At 48.6% G+C, this 12,403-nt stretch overlaps 1 long non-coding RNA gene and 1 pseudogene across 1 annotated transcript; both read right to left on the bottom strand.

The window, feature by feature from the left end:
* Positions 1-840: 840 nt before the first annotated feature.
* LOC142833326 (cytochrome c, somatic pseudogene) lies at positions 841-2,307 on the bottom strand (annotated as a pseudogene).
* A 223-nt stretch (positions 2,308-2,530) lies between these two features.
* On the bottom strand, positions 2,531-4,967 carry LOC142833899 (uncharacterized). The gene is made up of 3 exons (XR_012907465.1): positions 4,738-4,967; positions 4,055-4,117; positions 2,531-3,749 (listed from the first exon to the last, which is right to left on the bottom strand). It is a non-coding gene; the product is annotated as an uncharacterized LOC142833899 (long non-coding RNA).
* Positions 4,968-12,403: the final 7,436 nt, after the last annotated feature.

Here is a 12,403-nt window from a genome sequence, read left to right as displayed (position 1 = left end):
GGTCTGCCGCCTGCTCCAGAGACCTGTTCCGGTTCAGCCCTGCCTTTCTGCTTGTCTTGCAGCCATCTCCTGGGATGGAACATGCTTTCCCATCAGAAGGGCAGCTTCCTGAGGACCAGGGTTGGCTTCCACCTTCATCTATGCCTCCAAGCTGGCCTCAGAGCACAGCAGTGCTGGGAGCATGCCTTTAATCCCAGGGAAGAAGAGGCAGGCAGATCTCTGAGTTCGAGGCCAGCCTACGGAGTGAGTTCCAGGATAGTCAGGGCTATACACAGAGATCCTGTCTTGAAAACCTAAAAACCAAACCAAACCAAACCAAACAAACAAACAGAAAACCCTACACAGCATACAAGGAGACCGTGAAGTGGTAGGAGTTAAGCTGTGCCACCTGTTAGCAGTATGACCAGAGAAAGGTACTTTAACCAACAGACCAGGTCTGTTGCCACTTGGAAAAACAAGGTGAATCCTTTCTTTCTTTCTTTCTTTCTTTCTCTCTTTCTTTCTTTCTTTTCTTTCTTCCTTCCTTCCTCCCTCCCTCCCTCCCTCCCTCCCTCTCTCTCTCTTTCTTTCTTTCACTCTTTTTTTGTAAGTGCCTTTCAATAGTAAAAGGCAGCATCCTTTGACTTAGGGAATTCTAATTAAAATAGCATCGAGTCAAGAATAGACATCTGCTTCCTGACATTTAGACATTGCCTGCTACAGACCAGGGAGTACACACTGAAACACAGACCAGTCTTCTCGTTTCTGAGACGGTGACAGAAACACTCCTAGCCATTCGTGATCTGAATTTTGGTGTCTGAATTAAATTATGGTACACATTAAAAAATCATGAGACATAAATTACTCCTTAATAGCCTTTTTAAGATAAACTGTTAGGTCTGCCCTCTCTCCCTTCTTTTTAAGTCCAGAGATCATTCATTCCTGTTCCAGGGATGTACCTTTTGGGATTCTCCAAACACTCCATCAGGTATCCTCTCGCTAGGTGATGCCTTTGTTCTTGTTGGCATCTGTGTGCGAGAATCCAGCTGCCTGACCTGTCTTCCTCCCAAACAGACCATGGAGGTTTGGTCCAGTCTTATGCTTGCCTCCTTCGTCCACCATGTGGCCCTGGGCACACTTCTGAGCAAAAATCCTCTTGCCTTTCTCAACATCATCCGTTTTTAATTTGCTCCTGGGTGGTGATCAACGCCATAATCATTGTGACCCAGAGATTGACGTCCTGCTCTCTGAACACTTCTTAAAAAAAAAAATCACGAGTGAGTGTGTCTGTGTGCGCGTGTCTGTGTGTGTATGTGAGTCTGTGTGTGTGAGTCTGTGTGTGTGTGAGTCTGTGTGTGTGTGAGTCTGTGTGTGTGTGTGAGTCTGTGTGTGTGTGAGTCTGTGTGTGTGTGAGTCTGTGTGTGAGAGTCTGTGTGTGTGTGTCTGTGAGTGTGTGTGTCTGTGAGTGTGTGTGTCTGTCTGTGTGTGACTTGTGGGAGTCCCCTGACACGTGGGATCCTGGGATTGAACTTAATCAACAGACTTGGAGACAGGCACCCTTTCCTGTTGAGTCACTCCCCAACCCAGGTAAATCCTTGTGTATCATCAGGTCTGACTTCCACTTAGACACAATGAGTTCATCCAAGCAAAGCTCTCAGCCGGCTGTTTCCATACCCAACAAGGTGCCCCGTGATGTAAAAGGTACTAAGTTAAAGGGACACACCTCACTACCCTGACATTGTGTGTCAAGGAAGGAAGAAGGGAGGTGGTAGAGCAAAAGACAAGGAATTAACACGTTCAGCAGTGAGTATGTTAGAGTGTCACACAGCCGGGAAAATGTACCCTCGTCTGGACATGAGCTCTCTGAGCCAAGACACTGCCACGTGCTCCATGCCTGATAAGGGGCACCTCTTCCCTATGGCCAGGTCCTCCACCTTTGCCTGGGTCTCTGGGGCTGGGATGCAGGCAGCCGGATGTGGCAGGCCCAAGGCTGCTCTGCAGGAAGCAGCAGCTGGGACAGTCCTGAGCCTCAAAGTAACGGAAGGGAGGGAGCAGCCAGCACCTGCATTGTGCGAGGCCCGCTCCCCGCTGAGCCACCAGGACCCCCTAAGCACATTCTTGGCGGGAGTTCCCTGCTCAGGGTTCTCAAGCAGAAAAAGACCGAACCAGAAGAGGATTGCTACTCTTTCACTCCCCAAGGAGTTCGCTTATTCTTTCACCCGTCAATCACTGAACAGAGGCACTAGTAAACGCAAAAGAGCCCATAATCCCATAAGCCTTTGGTTCTTCGAAATTGGAGGTGGTCTCCGCGGAGTAGATTGGAATCATGGCTTCTCTACCAACCTAGCGTGCAACTGACAAATGAACTCTGAGCTGCTCCGAGACATTTCTCTGCCTTGGAGGGAAAGTGTGGAGGGAGCTCCATTGCTCTAGAGAGTGCTGGAATCGGTGAATCCGGTGCACAGCACATCCACTGCCGCCAGCAGGCAAGGGAAGGATCTTCAACACTAATTTTTATTTTTATTATGACAGAAGATCATTGGTGGGAGAGCCTAAAGCTGTACAATGCTTTTAAAAAACCTTTCAAATTGATATGCAACATTTAAAATTTGTGAAATTTCAACTCAGAGTTTAGGGTCTTTTGAAAAAAAATTGACAAATGTGGAAGACTGTGTTTTATAAGCTGTTGGGTTATCCTAGAGGCGACTCTCTCTCTTTCTTTCTCTCATATTGTATTTTCGAGTGTCCTCTTGCAAAATGATGTTAATTGTCATATAAGTTTAAAGAAAACCTCTTGGGCAATTCCCTGTTACAAGGATCTGAAAGATAAAATTATTTTGAAACACTGGTTTGTTTGTTTGTTTGTTTTGTTTTTTGGTTGGGATCCTTGAATGGTTGACCTTTCTCAAAAATGGCCTTCTGGGACAATTTTGTAATAAAAGAATTTTAAAATATGTCATAGTGGGGCACCGTGTGTACCCATGGGAGTCCCCAAACCAAGGAAAAGATCCGAGTTGGCACAACTGGCCCTGAGGCCAGGAGTCTGTAACAGGGGAGATGTAGCCATCTCACATGGGGAGTGGAGAGGACAGCAGACAGACAGCTGCTTAAAAAATAGGACTGACGGAACACGGAGCTGGGAAGAGGCGAGACTGATGTTTGTGTCTCTGGTTTGGGAGAATGGGCAAGAGGTGGTCGCATTCACTGTTTTGAGGGTCTAGAGAAGGGTCTACCTTGTAGCCTGAGAGAGTCAGAGGGGCAGAGAATCTGGGTCAGTAACACAGAGAGTGATGGGCCAATAGACCTCCAGTGGCCAGGAGAGGGAGCTGGGTTTAAGAGTCATTGTTGGGCCAGGTTGTGGTGGCCCATACCTTTAATCCCAGCACAGAGGTAAGCCCAGGCAGAGGCAGGGGGATCTCTGTGAGTTTGAGGCCAGTCTGGTCTACAGAGTGAGGGGTACCACCAGCCCCAGGATTGTGTGTAGAGTCAGGTAGGACCAGCCATGAGAATCCATTTGTAGTTAAGAAAGTATATTGAAGAGAATTGGGAAGATGTCAAAGGAGGAGAGGCATTGGAAATATCTCCATCCTACAGAAATGGGCTGCTCCTGGTATCTCACTGCAGAGGTGGACTATGGAGTAGGCCAAGGGGACTTTGATTGGGTCCTGCTGTGGTCAGACAAAGGATGAGGTGGGGCAAGGTTCCAGGCAAGTTCATGACCTCTGAGTGCTCTTCCAGCCATCCAGGGCCACTTGATGGGCTGTGGGACCCTGCTGGGAAGAGGGGGAAGGACCCAGTTGGCTGGAGTGTGAGCAAATAGGATTCCAGGACATTCTTCTCAGCCAGGAGTGATAGGGCTGCCATGCCAACTCCTCAGACTGTTCGTGCCTCACTTCCCGGAGCTCTCAGGAACACGGCTGAGGTCGGTCAGCCGGCATCTTGCTTGGGAGCCGGAGACCAGATGCAATAACTGGCTATGCACGGCTCACCCTCACGGCTTGCTCACCCTCATGGCTCGCTCACCCTCATGGCTCACCCTCATGGCTCACCCTCACAGCTCACCCTCATGGCTCACCTTCAGAAATGTATTGTCTAGCCCTCGTGCATTTCCTCTGGAGGCAATAGAACTTTTCCCGTTCTGTAAAAGAGAAAACTGAGGCTCAGGGAGCAGAAGTCACAGTCCAAGGACATACAGCTAGTGAAAGGCAGAGCTGGAAGGACAAGCTTGCCCTCTAATTTCTCCCGATGTGGCCCCATTCTGCAATGGGCTTCCAGCCTTCCTCTCCTTCACACCCACCTCCAGAGGATCGCCACAGCCTGTAGATCCTGCCTCTCTACAGACCCAGCATCTGCCCTCTTTCCCATTACGTATGAGTGACTCTCCATCTGGGACTCCTGGCCTGACTGTGTCGTTGGCTGCCTCTCTGGTCTCCCCACTGTCAGTTCCTTGTTGGTATCAGCAGCCAGAGGGCTCTTCTACAACACGATTCTGACCACATCACCACCCTTGACGTCTGCCAGTGATATCCCCTTGCCCTCTGAATAAAGTTCACATTCCTCACCAAGTCACCAGAGTCTGCGAGTTCTTATCATCAGAGCTAACGCCACTGTCCTGAGCCCAGCTGCGCACATTAGCCAGGTAGAAAGATTGCCTACCCTTTCAGAACAGACCCTGTTCTGGGCTTTCTTGCTTTAGGATCTTGGCTCCGAACACCGATTCCACCTTCCACGGTTTCTTCCCGCTTTGATCTCTCTTACCCAACTCTGCCAACTGACATTTGGACCACAATTCAGGCGTAGCTCCATGCAGGGTCCTTTGCCATGATAAACCCGTCACCTCTGTAGACAGGTGAGCACCCGCATTCCTCCCTCTGTTCGCAGCGCTGCACCTGACATTCCAATGAGGTTTCGCCAACACGTGGTCAGACCACCTTTCTCTGGGTCTCCATCTCCTCCCTCCCAGGTCTGGTTCAGCCCCTTGTCCTGGCTTGCGTCTCTTCCAGCCAGTGGCAGTAGCTTTGGGCCTGGTTCTTGATTTAGTTCCAACTCTGATTCTAGCCCTGACCTGCCTCAAACTGTGGCTCTAGTCTTGGCCTGCTGCCAGCGTTGACTCAATATCCCAGTCTGTTAAGAGCTTAGCACAGCCAAGCGTCTCCCCACTCTCCTGATCCCCAATTTTACTTCCCTTAGGAGAAGGCCCTTGTCTCAGTATTCCTAGTCAGGGAGGATGGGAAATGAGAAGCCTAAAACAGCTTCCCATAGCCTGCAGTCATTACCCCGGTCTGGGACCACCTAGCCACAGCCAGCATTCTAGCCCTCAGGATACTCTGAGTGCCCTGGGAACCAACAGTCCAAGTTCAATGTCAGAGACTACCATGGCCAGGCTTGGTGGTGCCTTTAACCACAGCACTAAAGAGACAGAAGCAAGTGGATCTCTGTGAGTTCAAGGCCAGCCTTGCCAACAGTGAGTTCCAGGCCAACCAAGGCTACATAGTGAGACCCTGACTAAAGAAAAAAAAAAAGAAGAAGAAGGAACTACCATTTACTGGCTATGAGGTTTAATCTCCCTGGCTCCGTGTCTGAGTGGATACAGAGGAGCAAAGGTGTATTTCTATGGCCTGATGCACTCAGGCCCTGGTTCTATCCTCCATGCCTGAAGAGAATAAGATGCAAAGGAGATCCAATGTGGGAATGACAGGAAACCAAGCTGTGACTGTCCAGGTTCAGCGCCTGCAACGTGAGGACTATGAAGCCTTTTGCCTTGGCCTCTGGTCCCCTGGGTCAACTGCTATTGCACAAGGGCTTCTTCTGCCCCCGTGGCATTGGTGGGCCAGGCACAGGTTGGCTTCCAGGCTGCTGACTGGGACTGTAGTCTCCAGGGTATCTTGTAGAGTAGATACAGAGCCCAGGCATCATGCTGGATCTCCTGCCAGAACTCCATGTCCCTGACGTCAGGAACACACAATGGTTCATAGGGTAGTAGGGGAAAGGCCAGTCTTCCTTCTTTCCTATGGGCCATGTAGATATGTTTGGGTTGGAGTAATGGAGACATTGTCAACTCTTCTCCAACTTCCTCTCTGAGTCTCTGTCTCCTTCCAGCTCAAAGGGCAAAGATTCCTATGGATATAAGAACTTGCCACCAGGAGTGGTGGCACATGCCTTTAATCCCAGCACTCAGGAGGATCTCTGTGAGTTCGAGGCCAGCATGGTGAGTTCCAGAATAGTCAGGGCTACATGTTACACAAAAAGATCTTGTCTCAAAAACAACAACCAAAAGAAAAACGTCAGGCAATGGCAGCACAAGTTTTTATCTCAGCACTGAAAGGAAAGAGACAGGTAGATCTCTGTGAGTTTGAGGCCAGCCTGGTCTACAGAGTGAGCTCCAGGACAGCCAGGAGTACACGAAGAAAGTCCGTCTTGGAAAGAAAAAAAAAAGAGCTTGGGAACTTTGCTTCGAAAACATAGGGATCAGTGTTGGTAGAGGCCTGGATATGTGTGGGTGAATGAGTAGCTAGCTATAGGTACATGTGTGGTATACATACATATAACATGAAATATATAGAGAGAACATGGACATGTTAGAATATTGTATGTTTAGTGTGTCTATGTCTGCAATGCATGTGCTGGGGTATGGAGTCTATAGGGTCTATATGTGATATGTTAGGGGGAGGCTCTGCCTTTATGTCACAGGTATGTGGCAGATGAGACTTGTATGTGAGAACAAGTATGTCTATGAAGACATGGAATCAGATAAGGGCCTGGGTGTCCATGTGTATTAAGTCTGTATGCCATGTATGCCTGTTTGTGGAAGGGGTCAGGGAGCAGTGAGTTGTGGCGCTCTGTCAGGCAGTAAGCAGGTGTTGAAATATTCGGGATGTCCAGCTGAACTTTCTGAGGTGACCTGAGCCAAAGTCATTGTCCACTTGTTATAGGAAGAAAGAAGGGCGGTACAGACAGAGCTGTGGGGACTGAGTTCACTCCTAAGAGCCAGAGTTGCTGTGCCCAGCTGGCTGCCCTGCCCTCATGTCTGTGGCCACATCAGGGAAATAAACACAACCTTTGGATGGCCTGTGATATGTCTGGGGAGGAGGCCCCAACTGGCAGTTTGTGTAGCCTCAGCACCCCACAAATTGCCCTGCTGTTGACCAGCAGCTAAGGTGCTAGGGCCAATGGCCATCCTGCCAGTGACCACTCCTGGGTTCTTCGTTCAGCGCGTGTGGCCAGCTTCTGGCTTTCCAGAGCTTCCTTGCCTAGGGCACTTGGTCTAATTACAAATCGATATCTCTTGAAACTCAAGCCTGTGCCAGGGAAATCTAGGGACACTCTTAGGTCCAAAATGTACATGGGCTGCGTTCTGCAGGAATACAATTCTGCTCCAGCAGGCAGGGGCCACTCCTCCCTTCTCAAGATGACTAAAATGTGTGATCTTGGGGCCCGGGGAGATAGCTCAGTGGTAAGCATGAATGCTCAAATGTGAGGGCCTCCCCCACAGATCCCAGCAATCCTTACAAAGCGCTGTCTCTCTACCCCCAGCACTGCTGGGGACAGGGACAGGGACAGGGACCATTGGGACTTTCCAGGTGCCAGCCTAGTTCCAGGATTAGAGAAAGATTTTATCTAGAGGGGATAGGGCAGAGGGGGAAAGAGTGGGATGCGGGGCACATCCCCCCAACCTCCCAAGCACCAGCACTTTCAGAAGGGCTCCCTGTGAATGGGGCTGTGACTCGCGTGCACAGAGATCTGGGTTCAACCCACAGCAAAGCACAAGTGGCGTGGCTGCGCACACCTGGGTGGTACACACCTGGGTGGTACACACCTGGGCGGTACACACCTGGACTCTCAGCACTCTGGAGTGGGAAGCGGGGTAGAGCGACAGTTCAAGGTCATCCTCGGCTGGCGACCTGATTCAAGGCCTGGGTTACTCGCTGTTGTCTCTCAAAGAAAACAAAATCCTTGAATGCCCTGTGTAGTCTAAACACCCTTTTCTGCCTGGTTAATTCGGACTCTTATCTCAATTTCAGTGTCAGCTCGGCCAGAGCCTTTCTGAATCTACAACTACTTGCTGTTCCTTAAGAGCCATTACTGGACTTGCCACTGAAGTTTATTTTGTAGCTGCCCCAATGGCTGGCATGGAGTAAAAACATCTTTATTTTCCAGAATTCCTTGCAGTTAGGTGTGGCTGTGTGACTGAGTCCTGGCCAACAGCTTAGGCAGAAGTCATTTGTGCCACTTTGGGGAACTGGTGACAAATGGGGGGTGCGCGCGCTGCTTCCCACTCCACCTCCTTAGGTTGGCTAGAGTCTGCCTGACTATCGGGCCCTGGAGGTGGAAGTATCTGTCGTGCAGGATGGCAGGGGTTGGAAGAGAGGCATAATAAAAAGAACAGGGGCTTTTATGACCTTGGAGCTATTGCACTAGCTCTGAACTAATACTCATTTCCAGACTTACAACTAATTGAAATGTGTGTGTGTGTGTGTACATGCCTGTGTGTATGTATACGTACACGCGGGAACAGACATGCATGTGAAAATGTGGGTACACTTTTGGGAGTTGGTTCTCTCCTTCTTCCATGTGATTTCTGGGGATCAAACTCATGCCATCAGCCGAGCTTGCTGGCAGGCGCCGTTACTCACTGGGCCAGCTCACTGGCCTGGATTTGAGCTTTTCAGTTTGTCACCTATAGCCAAATCTAACTGATATAAGGCTCTTACATTAGCCAACATGTGTTTCCCAGCTTTCTCTGTAGACACTCTGTAATCTAACTGTTTAATATATCTGCTTGTTAGGTCCTGAGATCACAAGGTTAAGGTTCACGTTGTCTTCTAGACACGTGTCCTAACAAAGGACATGCTAATTCGATGAATAAGAGTATAAAATACACATTTCAGTACCTGGATAGAAACAGGCTATAGATCTGGCCCGTTGATCATACAGTCGAGATGGTTGTTGCGATGGTGGAAGAGGATGAGGCAGACAAGAGGATTAAGAGAAGAGGCCCTCTGAATACTATCATTTAAGGACACCTTGAGGCAGAAGAGTCTTTGAATAAGACTGGGCGGGAGAGTCCGTGCGTGGGCAAGATCCAGGCAAAAGGCCACGGAGTATGTGTGACCCCATCATCTCTACCAGCAGTTCACAATGGTCTGGAGCTGCAAAAGGAACCGTTCAGAACTGGCCCAAGATGGTGGAAGAAGGCACTGACAGGTGTCTCAGCATCCTGGGGAAAAGGATCAGGAAAAAAATCTTGAAGACAGGCTGGGCGTGGTAGTGGATGCCTTTAAACCCAGCGCCAGCACTTGGGGGGCCGAAGCAGGTAGATCTCTGTGAATTCAAAGCCAGCCTGGTCTACAAAGAGAGTTCCAGGACAGCCAGAACTGTTATATAGAGACACCTTGTCTTGAAAAACAAAACAAACAAACAAACAACAACAATAACAAAATCTTGAAGCCAGAGGGGTAGAGGGCTGGTGAGTGCTAAGGGCTTAGGCAGCAGGCCATGTGGGAAGGAAGGTGCACATAAAGGAGCTGAGAACTAGACAGTCTTTTAAAAGCACAATGGAGTCTCACCAAAGCTAGGATTCAAGATAAACTCACCAAATAGTTGTTTTTTTATTTGTTTTTGTTTGTTGTTTTGTTTTGTTTTCTTTTGTAGAACTCCAAGAATCCCAGAGTCATTTCCTAGATGCTTGGGCTCCCACAATCCCCTCCCTGCTTTCTCTCTCTTTTGAAGCTCTCAGTGGAGTTGAGCCTGATCAATGCCAATACTCCCTGGGGCTCACTGTTGCTGAGAAACCTCCAGAAGACCTGACTAGAGATCGGGTGTGTATCTCTGGTCTGCACAGAGGCTACTGTCCAAAGTCAAGGGCATTGGTGTTGACAGAAAGACACAGGATTCTAGAGTCAGGGGGCCTGGGTTTGCATCTTGACTCCATAGTTCAGTAGCTCTGGGACCAACAAGATGCTCAACTTTTCAAGTCTCAGTTTCCCTGTCTGTAGAGATAAGATAATAGAGTCTACCTCCTGGGATTGCTATGAATTAAAATGAGAAAACGCACATGAATCCCTTAGCTCGGTGCTGGGCCTCAGATGAGTAGTTAACAAAGGTTGCTGATTGTGACTTTTAGTATTATGGTTCTTGCATTCATTAACTTTTTTAGCAAGTGAGCACTAGGCATCCTCCCCTGGAGTGAGCTCAGTGCATCAGCCCCAATATATTCCAAAGACTTCCTCACGGTACACGTAGTTTGCTCTGCGCTGACAGCCCTTACCTCCTCAGCTACCTGGAGAACTTGCTTTTGGAACTTTTTTTTTCAAGACAGAGTTTCTCTGTGGCTTTGGAGCCTGTCCTGGAACTAGCTCTTGTAGACCAGGCAGGCTGGTCTCAACTCACAGAGATCCACCTGCCTCTGCCTCCCAAGTGCTGGGATTAAAGGCGTGCACCACCAGCGCCCGGCTGGAACTTCACGGGTTCCCACATGCTGAAGGTCATCTCATTGCAAGCTCTTTGGAGCTAACCAGCCATCTGGCCCCGGGCTGTGCAATACAGCAACTTTACTCCTATCTCTCCTGTTTCCCTATGTCATCATCTAAAAAAAAAATTCTATTTATTTATTTATTTTATCTCCTATGTCGTAATTTTTATTACTCTTTTTTTTTTGTGGCTGCTGGTTTTGTTTTTCGAGACAGGATCTCTCTGTAGCTTTGGAACCTGTCCTGGAACTCGCTCTGTAGCCCAGGCTGACTTTGAACGCACAGAGATCCACCTGCCTCTGCCTCCACAGTGCTGAGATTAAAGGTGAGCGCCACCACCACCTAGCTTTTTTTATTTATTTATTTTATTTTTTGCTTTTTTTTTAATTACTCTTACTTTAGTGATTTAAAACTACAAGTTTACCCTCCCTCAGACTCTGAACTGAGGGACTCTGGCCGACACATGGCTCAGCAAATGGTGTCTAGAGTGAAGGCATCCTCAACTAGTTACTGCATGGCCGGAAAGACAGAATGACCAACATGAGACTTGTCAGCACTAAATGCAAAATCCAGGCCTGTAATCCCGGTTACTGCAAAGGTAGAAACTGAAGGGCTGAAAGTTCAAGGTGTGCCTGGGCTACGGGAGCAAGTTCAAAGACAGCCTGGCAACTTATGAAGATAGTCTCAAAATAACAAGGGAAAATAGGGGGTGGGGAGGGGAGATGGCTGGGTGAATGAAGTGCTTGCTGCACAAGGGTCAAGACCTGAGTTAAAATGACGAGCATCCGTGTAAAGTTAGGCATAGTAGCCCAAGTCTATAAGCGGATACTCCTATGGCAAAATGGAAAGTGCAGCTGGAGAATCCTCTGAAACTCAAGAGATAACACCTGGTTATGCAGCTGTGAGCAACAAAAGACACTGCAAACAGGGTGGAAGACGCAAACGTATTTCTCTAAATGCCTGTGGGTGTGCGTGCACACAGAGACATACAAGTTAAAAAGGGCCAAGGAGGTTGAGATGGCTCAGTGGGTAAAGGTACTTGCTACCCTGCCTGTCAGCCTGAGTTCAATTCCTGAAACCCGCAGGAGAGGAGCCAAGTAACTCCCACAAGTTGTCCTCTGACCTCTACTTGCTGGCAGTGTGGTGTGTGCACCCTCCAGGCAATAAATAAATAAATGCGGTTTAAAGGAAAGGGGCTCTGGGACGTACCTCAGCGGTAGAGTTCCTGTCCTAGCATGTGTGACTCCTTGGTTCAATCCCCAATACTAAAAGGAAGAAAGAGTTGGACAGTGGCGGCGCATGCCTTTAATCCTAGCACTTGGGAGGCAGAGGCAGGCAGGCTGCTGTGAGTTCAAGGCCAGCCTGGTCTACAAGAGCTAGTTCCAGGACAGGCTCCAAAAAACTACAGAGAAACCCTGTCTTGAAAAACAAAAAACAAAACAAAACAACAACAAAACCAAACAAAATAGGAAGAAAGAAAGGAAGAAGGAAGAAAATAAAATGAGAGCAGAGGTTTGAGCCTTGAAGTTTTTGTTTCTTTTTCTTTTTTCTTTCTTTCCTCTTTTTTTTTTTTTTTTTACACCCTGAGGCTTTTTAAGAACATATTAACAGGGCTGCCAGGACCATGGGACCCAGTGGGGATTGGAACGGAGGCAAAAGGAAGAGAGATGTACTTAAACAACCAAAGGCCCACACTCTGGATCACTGTGATCAGCGGCGGGATGAATTCCAGTTCTAAGACATGATAGTGCCCTGATCTGTGGTAAAGATAGGGTCATTACAAAGCTCTTATAGGAACACTATGCACCTGAAAGGAACCATCACAGGTTCACGCTCGCTGCCAGATCTCTTGCTATTGCATGGTAGGCGGTGGTACAGGCTCATAACAGAAGGGCACATGCAGAGGCTTTGGCATGGCTGTGAAAACTGATGTGAGCCCTAGTCTCACCCGAGGC

Source organism: Microtus pennsylvanicus, chromosome 13 (genome assembly GCF_037038515.1).
Source record: "Microtus pennsylvanicus isolate mMicPen1 chromosome 13, mMicPen1.hap1, whole genome shotgun sequence".
Classification (NCBI taxonomy): Eukaryota; Metazoa; Chordata; class Mammalia; order Rodentia; family Cricetidae; genus Microtus; species Microtus pennsylvanicus.
The sequence above is the reverse complement of the archived record's forward strand: the minus strand, read 5'-3'. Positions and strand labels throughout refer to the sequence as shown.